Consider the following 18,137-nt stretch of genomic DNA (forward strand, 5'->3'; position numbering starts at 1 on the left):
TCGAGGCATGTAAGGACACAGTTCCTTATGCGATGCAGCTCTGACATCATGCGTACCATACAGAATTGTATGTGAGCCTGAGCCCATGCATAACCAGTCTTCTGATCAAATGTTAATTTTTAGACTGACATCCTTTCCTCTTGCATGACAGTTATCTCTGCTGTATTGTTGCTGCTCTCGCATGTATGTATACCAATCAATTATCTTAGTCAACTTCTTCTTGAACATTGAGTCCAATCTTTGCCAACTTAAGTGTGTGTTGAATGTTAATTTTTTAAGACCTGTCTTCACAATCTGCCTCCACCTCATCCATTTTAGCATCCTCAATTCAGTCACTTCTCCATCCTGACTTCTAGGTGACTTTATTCAAATTGTTAGGTTCCATACAGTATTGCTGGTCATGTATTGTCTTATAAGTTTATTAGACAGTGAAAATCTTCAACTTGACTGGAACCTGTGTAACGTAAATATCATAATGCATCTTTTCAGTTTTTCCAAACTATGTCAATTACGCTGATTCTGTGGGCTGTCCAAATTTTCCATGTTGGTGTTTTCAGTTATCATTGAACCAAGGTATCCGTCTTCTCTATGGTTTACCCTCAAGGCTTCCCTTTCATCTACTCTGAGAAATTGGCATGCGGCTACCAGATGTGGGCAGCTTGCCTCACAACACTAGCACATGCTCAGCTACTTTTGCCTAACCTTTGTGCTAGATGTTAATCAGCATGAGCAAAGCAGCGAGAATGGGGAATTATGAAATTAAGGCAGAGGTTCGAGCATTAAGGGAAGTCATACTTATGAGGTGACTACTTGTCAAGGAAAGCATTAAAAAAAGATGGGAATTTGCAGTTTCCTGTTTATTGGTCTATTAAACTCTCCCTAGCTGTCTCAGTTATTTCATCATGTGTTGCAATTTTTAGTTGCAATATGTTCTTATTAAGTGCTGCCACACTTACTACTAGAAGTTTGAGAACTTATATTTCTTATTCACTTGGTTCATTCATACCTACAAGCAGCAGTCTTTTTCACTTTACATCAGCTATTGAATGTAATGCCCAGATATGTTCTCAGTCTAGTTCAGTGGGAGTCACTAACACAGTGAATGATCATGAAACATGTGTGTTCTTAGAAAGTGCCTTCATGTGATGCAGCTGTAAGTTAAGGTAGGGGATGCTTTGGAAAGCATGTTATGTGGCTTACATGAGAATTATTTTATGCCAGAAAGCACACAAATATTTGTGTTTATTTCTGGTGTTCTTCTTCCTTAATTACTTTCTTGATTCAGCGCATATATATGAAGCAAGAGATCTTGGCTTGTTCTTTCTTTACATTAGCAAATTACATTAATCATATAATAGCACACTTTATATAATTGAGCACATTAAAAGTCACTTGGCGAGCAAAACATGTACTTGTCTTTTTGAATATCCCAGCCTAATGTTTTAGTGTGTGCAGTTTGGACGTGATTCTTGAGAAGCACTACATCTGCTTCAAGTATATGAGGTATAATTGCTTTTGCTTAAAAATAATCCTAATCTTCCTTGATAGCTGTCCTTTTTTTACTAGACAATATAAGCATGGTGCTTAATTCCAAGATAAATATGCCTGCTGTAACTGTATTCATCAGTGTTTGACTATTCGTTACCTACTATTCCTGTTAGAAAAATGTATTTGCCAACCTCCAATTATTTGCATTGAAGTAGTGAAGAGTTTGATAGTAGCCTGTCTGGTTTGGTCAAAAGAGGCACGGTAAGTAGTTTAAAATTAGATGCTAACCATAAAAATGAAAAATAAGAACTGGTTCAACTGGAGCTTTGTTCACAATCTTTGCGAACAAGGCTTTCAAGTGGGAGCCGAAGCATCTATCTTGTATGCCCGATCTTCATTTGCTTATTATTATTATTATTTGAATTCATCTAGCCCTAAAGAGGTGGCAATTTATTTTGAATACTACTCTTTGCATTTTGTTTCCATTGCTGAGTTTTTTTTTTAAAGTAACTTCATGCACCACACAAGTACAACTCAAACATTTTCATTCTTTCAAGGACGTCACACCTAGTGGAAGGTATTCTGCACTAACATAATTATTTTGAGATTTCCAGTAAATACGTAGTCCTCATAAAAAGTATCTAAATAATTTTGGCCTTAGCGGTTATACATTAACCATGTAGGCTTCATCAGCTTCTGACATCACTTGGTCTTGGCAAACTTGTGAGCTGACAAGTTTGAGCATGCAGTCACTTCCCTCCATCTTTGTTTCGATGAAGGCTTGCCCTTGGTGCTACTCTGGATCCACCCCCGTTTCCTGTGATTACCACTACGGGCTTCAAGGCACACACTCTCAGGAAGACTTTTCATGCACAAACCTGGTTCTTTCACACTTTTACTAAGACAGACATTGAAAGCAAGGATGGCATAGCAGGCATGTTGGTTACAGAAGTACTTTATTAAATAGCTTTGTAAGTATTCATCTTGTGGACATTTCCATATCCTCTTCTGCTGAATTAGCTGGGGGAGCATGTCTCCTTCTCATGCATACCCCAGCCCAGCCAATCACAACTTCAGCAGTGGATGAAATGGACATTTCTGCTAGGTGGACACAGAATACATCCCCTGTGCTCTGTCCTATCTTTCCACCTTTCTCCATGTATTTTACTCAGTAAACTACTGGTTCAGCATGTTGGCCACCTTAATCAATCTTCCAATATCAGCACTTAAAAGGTATACAATACAAATAAGGCACTGTAAACCCAAGCAGTTAGGCTGGCGATTGCTGCTGTTATGCACCATACAGGCAGACGCAATGGCTTCACTGTAGCTTTCTAAGTTAACTTTACTGAACTTTGAATTTAGAGAAGGCAGAATATAAACACAGACTAGCATCTTCCTTATGTGCTTCACGCCTCTGCTTTTCTTGTGTTACTAAAATAAGTATGTTGAACCTCAATGAAGTAAAAGGAAAAGGAAATTGTCACACTAATTTCATTTCACTGTCTTTTTAAAGGTATAGCAAGATTTTTTAATTGCATTACGAGTGGTTACTTGTTTCGATCTTAATGTTCATTTCTCATACTCCAATTGGACTACAACTGTTCCCTCATCCACAGCTATCAAGGCCTTATGGCAACTTTGGAAGCTCTCTGAACTGAGTAAATGCTATGCATTGCATTATTTCTTAATACATTTTCATGGCTGCCTTTAACCTCTATAGTCCCTCATTAAAGCCAGCATCTCTCTTGTGACCACATTTAAAGCGCTTGTGGTAATGTATGCCTAACAAGAAAGATGGGTGCTTTGTAGTGCTAGTATGCTCTAAGTAAATTGTTTTATGCAAAAATTGCTGACATAATTGTCTGACAACTACTGCATCATGTTTGCTATTTTGCCTTCTGTTTCAAATTCACTGCATCTATACATTTTACCAGTGCATGAGTAGGGTTCAAGGCTGTTCTTTAAAATGCTCATGAGCACTTATCATGATCAGTTCCCCATATAAGTGGTTTTGCTGATGAGAATACAGGAATACGAGCAAAATTGACATGGAAACAACATATAGATAACGTCTGCGTGACTGCCTATCAAAAGTTATATTTTCTGAGAAAAAAACTGGAACATGCATCACGTAATGTAAAACTTATTGCATACACCGCCTTCATTAGGATGATACTAGAATATTCAGCCGTTGTTTGGAGTCCCCATCAAGTGATGCTTAAGAGGAAGTTGGAAAGGATACAGAGTCTGGCGGCACATTTTATTTGTTCGACATACCGAAGGAAGGAATCGGTCACGCTTATGTTACAGCGTTGCAACTTCTATCTTCTTGAGGTACGTAGGAAAAAATATAGGCTGAAGGTGCTTTATCAAATAATGCAGGATCAACTTTAGATTGATAAGCTCAAATATCTACATGCTCCAGGCAAAAGATACCCGCGAACTAACCACGACTACATCATAAAGCCGGACCATACCAACAGTGATACATATCGATACTCATTTTTCCTGGATGCGATAGAAATGTGGAACCAATTGCCAAACGCTATTGTTAGCCTAAAAGATGTCGCCGACTTTGAAAATGCTGCTGAGGCATATTTATGAAAGTTTTCGATTTAGTTTTGAAGTGCCAAGTGATATGTGCGACTTGATATTCATTGTACGCATTTTGATGAATATCAGAAGTGTGCTGAACAGCATTCAAGTGAACATGTTATTCACTGTGAATTGACAAGTGTTAAGCAACTTTACGTACATTGACATTGTCTATATTTGATTTATGTAATTGTATTGTCCTCTCTGTTATGACCCTCTACGAGGGTTGACAGTATTAATAAATAAATAAATAGACAACAAGGAATGTGGGTAAGTACACTTTATTTTCAGCACACGTTTTTTTAATGAACGGCTGTTATACTGCTAAAATCTGCACATTTAATAAAAGTATACTGCTCTGCTTCATCACTCCATGCTAAGTGCAAGTATCCTGTACCAGGAAGTCAAACCAAGACGTGGGATGTTCAGTCTGTGAAAATAAAAACGAGTTTGAAACATTAACGTGCAAAAACTAAAGCACACTCAAGAAAATAAACACAGCACAGGAACATATCCAATGAATCAGAATTACCTTTGAGAGCAAACATATAGTTTCTATGGCACAGTCATCATCAGCCTGGTTACGCCCACTGCAGGGCAAAGGCCTCTCCCATACTTCTCCAACAACCCCGGTCATGTACTAATTGTGGCCATGCCGTCCCTGCAAACTTCTTAATCTCATCCACCCACCTAACTTTCTGCCGCCCCCTGCTACGCTTCCCTTCCCTTGGGATCCAGTCCGTAACCCTTAATGACCATCGGTTATCTTCCCTCCTCATTACATGTCCTGCCCATGCCCATTTCTTTTTCTTGATTTCAACTAAGATGTCATTAACTCGCGTTTGTTCCCTCACCCAATCTGCTCTTTTCTTATCCCTTAACGTTACACCTATCATTCTTCTTTGCATAGCTCGTTGCGTCGTCCTCAATTTGAGTAGAACTCTTTTCGTAAGCCTCCAGGTTTCTGCACCGTAGGTGAGTACTGGTAAGACACACCTATTATATACTTTTCTCTTGAGGGGTAATGGCAACCTGCTGTTCATGATCTGAGAATGCCTGCCAAACACACCCTAGCCCATTCTTATTCTTCTGATTATTTCCGTCTCATGATCCGGATCCGCCGTCACTACCTGCCCTAAGTAGGTGTATTCCCTTACGACTTCCAGTGTCTCGCTGCCTATTGTAAATTGCTGTTCTCTTCCGAGACTGTTAAACATTACTTTAGTTTTCTGCAGATTAATTTTTAGACCCACTCTTCTGCTTTGCCTCTCCAGGTCAGTGAGCATGCATTGCAATTGGTCCCCTGAGTTACTAAGCAAGGCAATATCATCAGCGAATCCCAAGTTACTAAGGTATTCTCCATTAACTTTTATCCCCAATTCTTCCCAATCCAGGTCTCTGAATACCTCCTGTAAACACGCTGTGAATAGCATTGGAGAGATCGTATCTCCCTGCCTGACGCCTTTCTTTATTGGGATTTTTTTGCTTGCTTCATGGAGGACTATGGTGGCTGTGGAGCCGCTATAGATATCTTTCAGTATTTTTACATACGGCTCGTCTACACCCTGATTCCGTGATGGCACAGTGAAGAAACCTTATTCCTCCGGCTTTTTTTGAGCGCGAGAAAATATGAAAGTGCATGCGTTCTCCCCATATTGTGTATCTGTCACCTTTTCACACACAACAAAGATGTTGTCTCAATGTGCCTAACTGTCTTTGCATATCCATTTCTCTGCTCTCATACCATGATACCTACAGTTAAAGGCTGTAGCAATGCTTAGCTTGAATGGACCAACACAAGCTACATGCATTGTGCTGTTGAACATGGCATTGTAAGTTAAGATTCATGCACAGCACATTCATGTGCTATAAACATTTGATTGTGATTGTAGGCGAGATAAATAAAAAGAAGGTATATAAATAAGAATGTTCCCTAGTAAGCTGTGCAGAAGTGCTCTCCTGTTTGGACAGAAGCCGAGCACAGCTGCAGTGAACAAGAAGCCAACTTATACAGCATTTAAAATCTAGGTTCTAAATGTGTTACAGATTTTTCTGAATTCATGGTCGAAAATCTAGTTGTTAAAGGTGACAAACATTTAAACAGGTCTCTATTCAGACTGGTAATGCTATGTGTCACCTAGTTTGATAAAATATACCATATCACTGGTCTTCCAAGCTAGGGCTGCTGTCCAGTTGCAAGTGCAAATCACTCAATTATGTCTCGGGCACGTTTTAGCAAAAGGCAGCCAAGATTACTGTGCCATTGAGGTCTATTTCCTGACATCTGATTTCTTCTCAGAAAGCCACCTCTCTAAAAAAAACCTTCACAACAACATAACCCAAACCTTTCTTGAGAAAAGCCATCACACTGGTCCTTGAACACTAATTACACAGTGGCTCTTTATGATGTAATGTTATGTACGTCAGCACCTAACGAAGTACAGGAAAATTTAATAATGGCAGCGTGACAGGTACACAAAAAAGTAAAGGGATAAAACATCACACAGGCTGCCATGAGTGTTCATATCTCTATTTCAATGTGGATGTTTTTAGCAGTGAATACATGTTCTCATTAAACTGAGTCATAATGTTACAAAAGCGAAGGGCAAGGGTCTTTACATTCTAAACTGACAAATGTGCTTTATTACGATTCACCGCAATACAGGAGGTGTTTTGCAGTGAACGGTCACGTAAGGTTTTGGCTAACTACGGCGGGCGTGTCCTGCAGCGCGGCCTCTTGTGTATTGCGGTAAAGCGTATTAATGTGACAAGAGCTAACCTGGCATGTATGGCTTTAGCCAACAAAAGTTCTCAAGACATCATGCATCCTGCCACGAAAATCTGCTTTGTTGAGAGTAGAACATTAGGTTCGTCACTGACAGAAACCATACATTCCAGATTCACGTAAATCTTTCCCAATATTGACATGCTTCACCGCAACACACAAATATGTTGCGGTGATAACGGTGGTCGAACAGGCTGGTGCAAATGTTTCGACAGGGGAGCGTGTCTTCATCAGGGCAACTGCTTTCCTTGGCAGTTTTCCTATACGTGAGACCCCCCCCACTTCCAACAGGGGGGATTTAGCTGGACCTTTGCCAAGAAACGTACCGACAAGCGTTTGGTAGCGGCTGGTAGAGATGCAGGTGTGTAAAAAGCGTTGCGAAATTCGGTTCCATAAGGTTAGCTTCAACGCAATACAAATATGTTAAGCAGTTAGACATACATGTTTTGCGGTGAATCATAGCAAGGGTACCTGGCCTTTGATGCAAAGCAGCTTCCCAAGAGGCACGCTAATCCAGTGGCTAGTTATGCAGTTCCCCGCATGCGAGTGAGTTCCCTGCGTTCGGCGGTTTCCCAGTGACATACAAGATGACATTGACTGTGTTGTAAATGGGCGACGGCACTATATGCTGATGCAAAAGCGTCGTTTCGCTTTCGAAAACTGCGCTCGGCTACAGAGAACACCTTGACTCGCATATGACCAAAGCAGTTGAACAGGAAACTACGAAATTACGTAGCTATTATGGAAGAAATCAACAGTTCAGAAAAAAATGGCCGTGTAAACATTAACTGGCTTACGAGGTCGACAAACCAACGGTTCAAAGAATCACAGCCACGTCCGAAAAAAATAGCGCTGAAGGCCGGCCTGTACACTTAGGCGCCTCGGCGCGCGTAATGTAATAGGAGACGGCAGCTCCACAAGTACATCATTAAGGAACACATATATGTCGGTGAAAGCGGTCACTCTTCAGTTCTGACATGCTTCACCGCGTAACACTAGTCTACTGCGGCGAAGCTGACTTCAGGACGCCGATTTCTTCAATTCATCTAGCGAGGCAGGTCCGTTTATCACGCTTGGCAACGTTTTGACATTTTCTGCATTAATTTCGTTTGTTCTTTTTAATTTTATTATCACAGTGACCCTGTACCACGCAGTAGCAGAGCTAGTGCAGCGTCTTAGGTGCGTTAGGAAAGGTAAGCGTGTATGCAGCAGGGACGGCGGCATTGGCTCTTGTTTGGAAACTTCAAGAGACGCTCTTCCGCGCAGCGATGTCATTTGTATTATTAAAAGAATGCAGGTGATGATTAAATGAGCCGCAGCAAAGCTGTAAAAAAGCTGTAGTAATGCTGTTCTAAGATCCTCTCGCTCGAGCGAGATGGTCCTAGAAAAAAAGCGCGATGCAACGCGATCTGACGGAATAGCTCGTCATGCCAGTGTTTTCTTACGTCCTCGTTCTTACGCGTACCCTCCCCTGAATCAGACTACTGAATGGTTCTGTGCACGCACTGACGATCCTGACGGAGGCAATACCACTCACATGAGCAGCTCCATATAAGATGCCACGGCCCATTCCACATGCCGGCTGCAATTTGACGCGGCCATGAGGCAAAATATGCGCACAAGGTACCTAATGGTAACGCATCAAACAGCTCACAGCCCCAATCCTTTATTACACGCATATAGCGTGGAAAGATGAATTACTCACGCTCTAAGTGGGCACGGAATACGGACCGTTTCGCAGCGCAGCCGGCTCCGTAAGACGGCCGCCATGGAAATGAGCGGATGTGACATCATGGGTTATAGCGGACGTGACGTCATGGGTGAACGTAGACATTTCGGGCCCCTTTCGTCTGCTGTGCCCCGGGCACAGCAGACACGGCCATTTTTTGGAAGTAGTGTTTGTTGTTTACGCTACAAATTAGGTTGTTCTTAAAAATTTATGAAGCTTAGTTGATGAAAAATTATTGCTAACTAATTAGTGGTTTTTCAGTGCCGTTATTTTGTGTTTGAAAGGTTTTTATAACTGAATACGATAGTGAAGTTGTGAACGGCTTTCGGACTCAGTTATTCGGTTGCAGTTGTGCGGTGGTCCACGCATCGTGCTTTTTGATGTAAGTATTTTTTTCTTGTCGGACATCAAGACGCACATTTTAGTGCGTCAAGCTTTAAATGCTTTAAATGCTTTAAATGCTTTAACGACGATAAGTGGAACGTTTATCCGTTGAAGTGGTTGGCTCACCCAGCTACTAGTCTTCGACTGATGTGCGAGCTGGGCTGTTTTGATGAGCTGCGCGGCAGAGGTCATGGTGCCTGTTGGAGAGAAGGCACCCCGAAACAGTCGCAGCCGCACTTCTGAAGATAGGTAAGTAATCTCGTTTTCTTGGGCACGTAGCCTTTTTTTTCTATTTTGACATTGACGAGCGTGAAATGTTAAGCACACCATTCACTTTCTTCAAGCAAACCGCATGCCCTGGAGCAAATGCGCGCGATACTAATGGTATCTTCGACTGGTCGCCTGTATGCCCCGAAGCAGAGTCGGGTAGATCGGTCGTTTCCCGAGCTCAAAGGAAGGGGACAAGCGCGCAAACCGAACGTGCGACTCACTCTCGGAGGAGGAAATTGCTGATGCGAAACCACGTGACTACTGCCAACGTCCGATGTTTCGCCTATCAAAAGCTCCCGGCGCTGCCCAAAAAGCCGGCGGACGTGCCGGCGGGACGAACGTTCGTCGAGACGCCAGCATGCAGTGGCCTAGGTTGCCAAGGTTACGGTGGGCCGTCGCCAACAGCAGCGACGCGGCGCTGCGATGACGTTTCAATCTCGATGACTGCTCCGACGACAGGGCTCGGAGCGCCTCAGAGCGATCCAAGATAGAGGAGAGCAATCGAGAAGAACCAGCCGAACGCAGGGCGCGCACCCTCTTTCAACCAGTCGAAGACAACGCCGCTCGCGAGAGCACTCCAGAGTGCTCAGAAACGACCAGCCGAAGATAGCATAACTCTCGCTGCCGCCGTCACTTCGTTTGAAGCAATGGTAGGCGAAGAGGCAGCGGCGCCCCATTTGCGTAAAATTGCATTGCTTCATTTGTTCCTGCCTAATAACGTTTCCTTCATTTGTCTGAGAGAACACAATTGGAACATAAGGATCGGCTTCTCCGCGCAGTAATAATTTTGTACAGTGGCCACGTCATCTTTCATGGGGGCCCACGTGGGCCGTCTAAGCGCTTGTTATCGCGTTCCGATACGTGAGAGGCGCGCTGCCTTTCAAGGTATTTAGGCAGGCACTATGAGCTTAGGAGAACCGCGACAAATAATTGTGCAGCAGGTGTGCAGCTGTGCTACGCTTGTACCACACTCGTACCAGAAGGCAGCGTTGCACTTCACGCTTACGCATTTCGTAACTATGGCAGCCGGCGTGGCAATTAGGGGCTCGAGGTCGTGGATACGATCCCTGCAGCGGCCGCATTCCAAAGGAGCGGAATGCAAAAACGCTCGTGCATTGTGCATTGTATGCACGTAAAAATTTCCAGGAAGTCAAAATTAATAAGGAGTACCCAATTACGACGTGCCTCAATCAGATCGTCGGTTTGGCACGTGGAACATCAGAATTTTTTTTTCCGTAGTGGCTCATCGTATACCATACGGCTAGTGTGATCACCTTTTGAGCCGTAGCGGTTAAGCGCGCCTCGATTTAGGCTAATGATGCGGCGCACCGCGAAATATATTTCGCCTCTTATTTGCGGAGAACGGCCAACCGATTAGTCACAGCTTCCGCGCGGTGACTGTACACGGATACACAGCGCAAATGAACAGACGTGTGGTGACGACGTCGGTAAAGAACACAGCCGCCGACGGGCTCGCCTTATCGCCTATCACCGCCAAAACTACCGCAGTAAGCACCTTTATCTAGCGCGGCAGGTTGCCGTTGAAGGCGTACTGTACAATTTTAATAGGCGATAACCGAAACATGCCACCGCTCTCTGCTGCCTCTTTGAGTTGGACCGATCCGAATGTGCATTGCTTGCAGAAGCGAAAGGTGCGCCAATCGGCGCGTTGTCGCCTCGAGCTAAGCGTCGCACTCGAGCACCGTTTGCGCGGTGCTACCGCGCAAAACGCGCAAGGGCGTGTACGCGACGATCTGCGCACAAATAGCGCGGGATGATCGGAGCCACGCCGGAGCGGCTAGTTTCAAACAAGCGGTACAGTCGCAATCTTTTTGAGCGTGAACGCGGGAGCGCGTGGCTTCGATACTACCACCGCAGTTAAGCGGCGCCTTACAATCTCTGTGCGCATGCGCGGCGAGAGTAGCTTTCCTTCGCGCGCTTCACGTCATCGGAGCGCTCGCTTGTCTGCTAGCTGTTTTTGTTTCCTCGGCAGTGACCGAATTATCACTGTAAGCATAATCGAGATGTTTCCAATGTAAATGGTTTGTTCCTCATTGTTAGCGTTACGCTAAATACCTGGAAATCGTGACCTAATTTTTGATTTCTTTTCTCCCGGGTTCCTTTAGTCACACAATGCAGAAAACAAGCTAAAAACGCAAACGTCTGAACTTTTATTTTGTGCATTTTTCACAAGATAATGAAAGACTTAGAATAGTAATAGCTGTAAACTTGAATTAATCGCTGTTTCATTTTCTTTACTATTTTGTCATATTCCATTTTGCGGCAAAAAGTGCTGTCATTCTACACCGTAGGGAAGAGCACAGGGCAGGCGCAAGGTTACTTGCTCTAAGATGCTCCCACTCTTGGCAAACATCTTCCCACAGCTCGTCCTCAGTTGCCAAATGAATAGGGTGCCGCACCATGGCTGCTTTTATGCGGCCCCATACATTTTCGCACATGTTCATGTAGGCGCCCTTGGCCGGCCAGGAGACCAGATGGACCCTACTAGTTTCTAGGTGCTCTTTCACAATTTTCGCAGTGTGCACCGGCGCAAGGTCATGCTGAAACACGAAACCGGCATCTGGTAAAGCGGCGTGGGCGTAAGGAGGGAGCACGTTTTTCAAGATTTCACTGCAGTAGCGCTTTGAAGTAAGAGGGCGCTCGATGCGGTGTAGAAGCCCGACAGCAAATCTTGACAGCGCGCCCCCACACGTTCACGCAGGTGCGTCCGCTCGCCGCGACTCCCTGCAGATTGGCTGGCTCGTAACAGCATCGAAAGTATATTAAATTTAGTTCTTCACACAAAATCAAATCTCTAGAGAAAATTTTCTTACCGTGTTCCTCTTGAGCGCCACAGCCGCGCGCACTGGTTTTGACGTGTTGAAAAAGTCGACTCCTCCGAGAAGATTACTCGGGCCCAGTCATCGGAAGTCCACAAGGCGTGAGCTTCGGCAAATTGCAGTCGTGACATCTTGTTCGAAACGCTGAGAACGCGTTTTTATGCAGCCGCATAACTTCGCAATCCAGCGCACCTGAGGGGGTCGCCGTAGGGTAAGAACTGAAGCGGCCACATCGAGCTGCTCCCGCACTTCCCTCGTGGACTGAAAGGGCTTCTCCACTACTGAAGCTACCATAAGCGCGTCTCCTTCATCTGTCGCTACCATTTCCCAACGCCTATGTGGGGAGTCAGAAATGCGGCCTTCCTTCATGAATGCTTGGATGATCCTATTGACAGTTTTCAGGGGCTTGTGCGCCAATGCGCCGATGAAGCGCTGAAAATATTCCTTCAGCGAAAGTTTTACTATTTTCGAGCTCTCGTCTTCAGGAACACGGGACATGCTGAGGTTAAGCAGCTGCTCTGATAAACGTGGTAATGAGAACAAATACATACCTTCCTCGAACACAGGGCTGGTCACTGTTACGCCTACAAGTATAGGAACGTCGGCAAAAGGTAACAGTTTCAAGTTTATTCATGCATCGTGTGGAATGTAATTTCATCTTCAACATTGTTACCGCTCTTGCAGTGCAGGGCTCCCTTGTCGCGGTGCGCGTGTAGCAGACGACACGCGCGTGCTTGCGTGACGCAATGCGCGCGAAGGTAGAATTCTCACACGCCAGACGCATTGCGCATGCGCACTGCTTCTCGGTGTCGCCGCTAAACTGCGCTCGCAGTACGGAAAGCCACGCGCTCCGGTGTTCACCGTCAAAAAGATCGCGACTGTACACACGTGTTCTCACTCGTACATGCACGCTCACGCTTGCATCGCTCTCGGCTATCTTTAGGTCATTCCTTCTGCTGGACTTCTACCCAAAAATTCGATATCTGCTTGGTATCGGTATGCACTGTCGCGTGGTCTTTGGTTCTGCTAGAGAGCCGGGAATATTTTTTCCCGCTGTGAAACATCGCTGTGCGTGTTTTAGCCAAAATTTACCGTAGCAACCCATTTCTTCCTTTTCTCGGCGGCACTCGTAAAGAATCGCAAATTTTTACTTGCCAGTATAGTGTGTACTTCTATTTCGTGCGTAGTTATGTGCAGTGTGTGGCAGATTCTTAATCCGCGTAATCTCATTTTCTCTCCACATTCCCTTCTCACAGGTTACGCATGCAGCAAATTCCTAAGTGCTAAAGTGTTCGCCAAAAGCACCTTGGCGTCGTGCAAGAGACACCCGTTGATATGTGGCTGATTCACTGGCAAGCTCGCATCTCTGTTGCCACTCTCCATCAAGTGGGATTTTCAAGTATTTTTTGTGCTGCTCTGTGGTGTACTAGCTGCCGCATGGACGCTCTGAATGCTTACTTTCGATTTGCTCTGGCGTTTAGTAGTAAAGAATGGGCTACCTTTTAAGAGGAGGCATTTACTTTTATTTGTGAGAACGTTTACCTTCCTAACCAAGTGATACGTGCGTACTGTAATGGTGGATCCACACGACGGACGAAATCCGTCTTTCTCGCGACGGACGGCGCATCACGTGACTACGCGTCACGGATTTCTGCCGTCCGCGCGTCGTCCGCGACCCCCGCGGACGGAAAATGCCGAGCTATTTTTCGCATCCGCATTTTGGGGGTCGAATGCTGCCGATTTAGCCTAACATGCTCTACAGTCTGGCAACAAGCGCGGCTTTGAGATCTTTCTGTGACAGCTTCATCGCTGCTGACATCATTCGTGTCTGTGCGCGCGCGACTCTACACGAGGCACTGAAATGAGCCTGAGCGACGACGCAACTGTTTTTTTTTACATCTGGTAGAGCAGTTCCCCGCGTTGTGGGACATGACGCTCACCGAATACGCCGATACGAGAGCCAAGGAGACGATTTGGCAGCGCATCGCCAGCGAAATGGACCTGGAGTGGCCAGCGCACGGGCCATACGACACCAGTAAGTAGTCTTAACTATATATTTGGACGCTGTCACGTGGATAGACTTCGTGTACATAGCGTTGGACACGTCGGCGTCTAGGAGTGACAGGATTGGTTTGCTTACTGCCAAACATGCTGTTGCAGCAGAGGCACGGTCGCTCGATAAGAACGCAAGGTTTGATCAAGCGCCCGTGGCATAGATCCCAAACGCTGTTACTAGCGGATGCCGACATCCCTGCCCACCGACGCTAGTCATACGCAATATTGCAGCGAAGGTGAAGATATTCACGGAAGTAGCCGTCGAAGAATAGCACGTACGTCTTCGTACTGTAATGGAATAATAAACGTTGTCTATACGTGTGACGTCGTTCCCACGACAAAGTGATTTATTTATTTGTACATATTGCAGTCTATACAGACCAAGCAAGTGGACGTATTTCTGCAAACACTCATTTAAGACAAGAATAATATGTGTTCTTGTGTTAGACATATGGAACAGAAAAGGAAGATAAAAAAAAAGAAAAGGAACAAGTTCGTCTTCTTGTACTCTAATAAAGGACGATATTCACACTATCAGAAAAATGCACTGGGAAAGCCAATGTCATGTAGTGATGACATGGCGACTGACATAACAACACAGCGAAATTTTTATGTGGTACTAATAAATATGTTTTCATTTACAGAAGCCCTACGACGCTTCTTCGACAATAAGAGGCGCACCTACCGCTTGGAGAAAAAGAAGGTGGAGACGACAAAGAGCGGCATGGCATGCTCAGATGTTTACCAAGGCCGTTGGCGCTTCTCTAAAATTCTGAAGTTTCTGGATGCGGCGAAAGGGCCCTGCCAGCGTTCGGTGAGCGGTCAAACTCGCCAAGCTATGCCGGAGAGCTCAGAGGTAAATTTCCTTTTTTCGTCTGTGTGATAAACCGCTTCTGCTAGATGAAATATTGGAAGATATGGGCTATTTATTGTGCGCTTAGCTGCAGTAAGATGTTATAATAGCAACATGCCGTAATACGTGTCCATTAACATACCTTGTTAAGCATATTGAAGTAGCTCCAAATGCTGTTAGGTGTAGATGAGATATGATAATAGTTTTCGCACTTAAGTTCAAATTTTGCATGTCTGTTTGTGTGCTGCAGTAATAAGTTATTGCTTGCAGATAATTACTATATAGGTTTGAATAGCAAACGATCCTCTTGTTGTTGTCTGAAAAGAAACTGATAAATTGTGGAAGTACAAGAGACTTAATAAATTATTTTCCTTACTGCAGACAGCCCAAGTCAATGAGTCTCCAGATGCTACGGATACAGAGACCACAGCGCTGGACGATGACAGCAGTACCGTGGTTGACGTACCGATTGGCAAGGCATCTGCTGCAAGCTTTCGTTCAACAGTGGGCAGGAAAAGACGACAATCTGCTATGTCGTCAGCTGATATGTGGATACAAAGGCAGCATGTGCTACAAAAGATAGCAACCAGCATGGACCAGCCAGCAAAAGCTACACAGTCCGAAGATGCAGCTGAATGCTTTGGAAAGTTAGTTGCTGCGCACATGCGCCTCGTTCCAAAGGCTGACATTATCGCATGCCAAACTGCCATGCTGAAGACTCTGCAAAATTATGTGAACAGGACACTTAGTGAGGAAGCTTGTGTGACATCATCTCAAATGAGAAGTTATAAAGAAACTCAATTGTTTGAATAAAACACTTTTTGTTTGTATTCTAGCAGTTCACTTGTCATTCCCATAGTTAAAAATGCCGACACTTTGGCAGGGCACAAGACGATTTCTCCCTTATATTATAGACAGCATGTTCAATTTCACAAAACAAGTTTAATGCATGATACAGCATAATACAAGTGCAGCTTGCATTGTCTCTATACAACCTTAAGGTCTTCTGTATGCGTTTGCATCCAAGTGCGCTGATTGCTGCTGCCATGACACAGCACCCCTGCCATTTAAAAATGCACATAAACTCTCTCGCACTGCAGAACCAACAGCATTAATTCTTCCACGGGAACTGGGCTGTGCAGAGAACAGTGATACGGTAGACGTCTCAGGACTCGAGTCAATAGAGTGCAAGTCGGTGGCGAGAAAGGTGCCCAATACACATGCGGCATTTACCATTGCTATCACCCTTTCGGGCTCAGCATTGATTACAGTGTGCAGAAATCTGAATCGATTTCCAAGTACTCCAAAGGCGTTCTCAACGACACGCCGAGCCCTGGATAACCTGCAATGCAAACACAAATCGTTATGTTTCATATCTGTTACACCACTGGAGAAGATGACAGCAGGTTTTAACTACCACTAAATATTACAATGTGTAAAGTTTGCTGTAAGGTTTGCTTGCCCCAACCCAGCAAATGCATTAATTACACTGGGTCATCTCGAAGCTTTCTATTATTTCATAATTGCGACAATTCCGGAGTTATCACGTGTTCGATATCACCGTTACATTTCACATAGTGCCGCTTCAGTATAGAGGCATAAATTACCTGTAATTAAAGATTGTCTTCTCTTCTGTTAAGGAAGAGCCCCCATAGGGCTTCATCAAGTTTCTTCCTATAGGGAAGGCGTCACCTGCGACGAACACGGGTGGCAGGAGCACATCGGGCGAGCTTGCGACCTTCACAAGTTCTGGAAGACCAGCCGTCATGTTTGATACACGTACTTGTAGCGGCGTCGTTTGCCAGACGCCCACATCTCCTTGTGAGCCGGGTGCACCAACATCCGTGCACAAAAACTTGTAGTTGGCATCAACGACGGCAACCAGTATAATGCTGAAGCTCTTCTTGTAATTTCTGTACACTGTTCCAGTATTCGCTGGCTTCGTAATTAGTACATGTTTCCCGTCCATGGCTCCAACGCAGTTTGGAAAATTCCAGTTTTGATTGAAACCTCCGATTACATCTTTCTACTCATCTTCGGTGCATGGCCTTTTCAGGAAGGCATTTTTTATCTCTTCATAAATCACCGTACACGTTTGGTGAATAATATCATTTACACTGGAGTGGCCGAGCCGAAATTGTCGACTCAAAGAGTGGTGGCTCTCTCCTGCATATACGACAAAAAAAGAAAAAGCATATCATCAGTAATTAGCAGAGAAATTCTAAGGCAACGAACTTTTACATCAAGGATAGCCAAGATATTAAGAAAGCTTTCGTACCCTTACTATTTTGCTACTTCCTGAAATCTGACGACTTTGCAGGCACTTCACAATAGGCGGTGCAATTCCTTCTCTACGCGCGAGCATTTTTCAAACTGCGCACGTAATTTAAACCCAGGAGCCTGATATACAACGCATGGGAGCGATATTTTCAGTGGAAATGAAAAAACGTGAGTCACTTGCCTGAAGCGAGGTATCGTAGCGTCACCTGTAGCCTTGTTTCCGCTGGTATTGCTCGCCGCATCACGGTGTCCTGCCTTCCTATGCGAGGTCCCACACGCGACAGCAACTGAACAAACTGCTCTCTTGTCACTCGAAGCAGCCTCCGGTATTCTTCGATGTCACTCACCAACACCTCTCGGTACAAGTGGTTTTGCATACCGAGATGCTTGTTGGCGATATAGCCCATTGGCCAACAAGACCTCTTTCGGTGAAACAAACACTCGTCATCATCGAATTCGGACAAAACAACAGCCATTGCGGCCAGCCGTCGTTTTCTTTCGACCTCCATCTTCATTCAGAGTGAAAAACACGCATAAAATTCTTTGTTACACTGATGGCGCCATCTAGAGTGAGTAGAAACAAGCAAACATTTGCAACTTACGGCCACTGAAATCCGACCGGGCCGCCGCAACATCTTCGAGGCCATGTTCAGCCAATACAGCCACTCTAAGCCTACACGCCGCGAATCTGAGTATCGCTTTCGGAAACGGTGTCCGCTCATCACGAATACATTGCTGTCGAAGCTTCTGGACACAAATTTAAACCAAATACAATCCTCAGTTTGAAAGTTACGGGCCACACAGTGGACGACGACGACTTGACAGGTTCGAGGCGGACGGCAGTCGCTTCGGGCG

General features: G+C 44.8%; 1 long non-coding RNA gene and 1 pseudogene across 1 annotated transcript; both read right to left on the reverse strand.

Annotated features, from left to right (window-relative positions):
• Positions 1-4,351: 4,351 nt before the first annotated feature.
• Positions 4,352-8,704, reverse strand: LOC140212907 (uncharacterized). Its single transcript, XR_011889880.1, has 2 exons — positions 8,577-8,704; positions 4,352-4,516 (listed from the first exon to the last, which is right to left on the reverse strand). It is a non-coding gene; the product is annotated as an uncharacterized lncRNA (long non-coding RNA).
• A 7,240-nt stretch (positions 8,705-15,944) lies between these two features.
• Positions 15,945-17,791, reverse strand: LOC140212970 (uncharacterized; annotated as a pseudogene).
• Between the last annotated feature and the right edge of the window lie 346 nt (positions 17,792-18,137).

Source organism: Dermacentor andersoni, chromosome 8 (genome assembly GCF_023375885.2).
Source record: "Dermacentor andersoni chromosome 8, qqDerAnde1_hic_scaffold, whole genome shotgun sequence".
NCBI classification, from domain to species: domain Eukaryota; kingdom Metazoa; phylum Arthropoda; class Arachnida; order Ixodida; family Ixodidae; genus Dermacentor; species Dermacentor andersoni.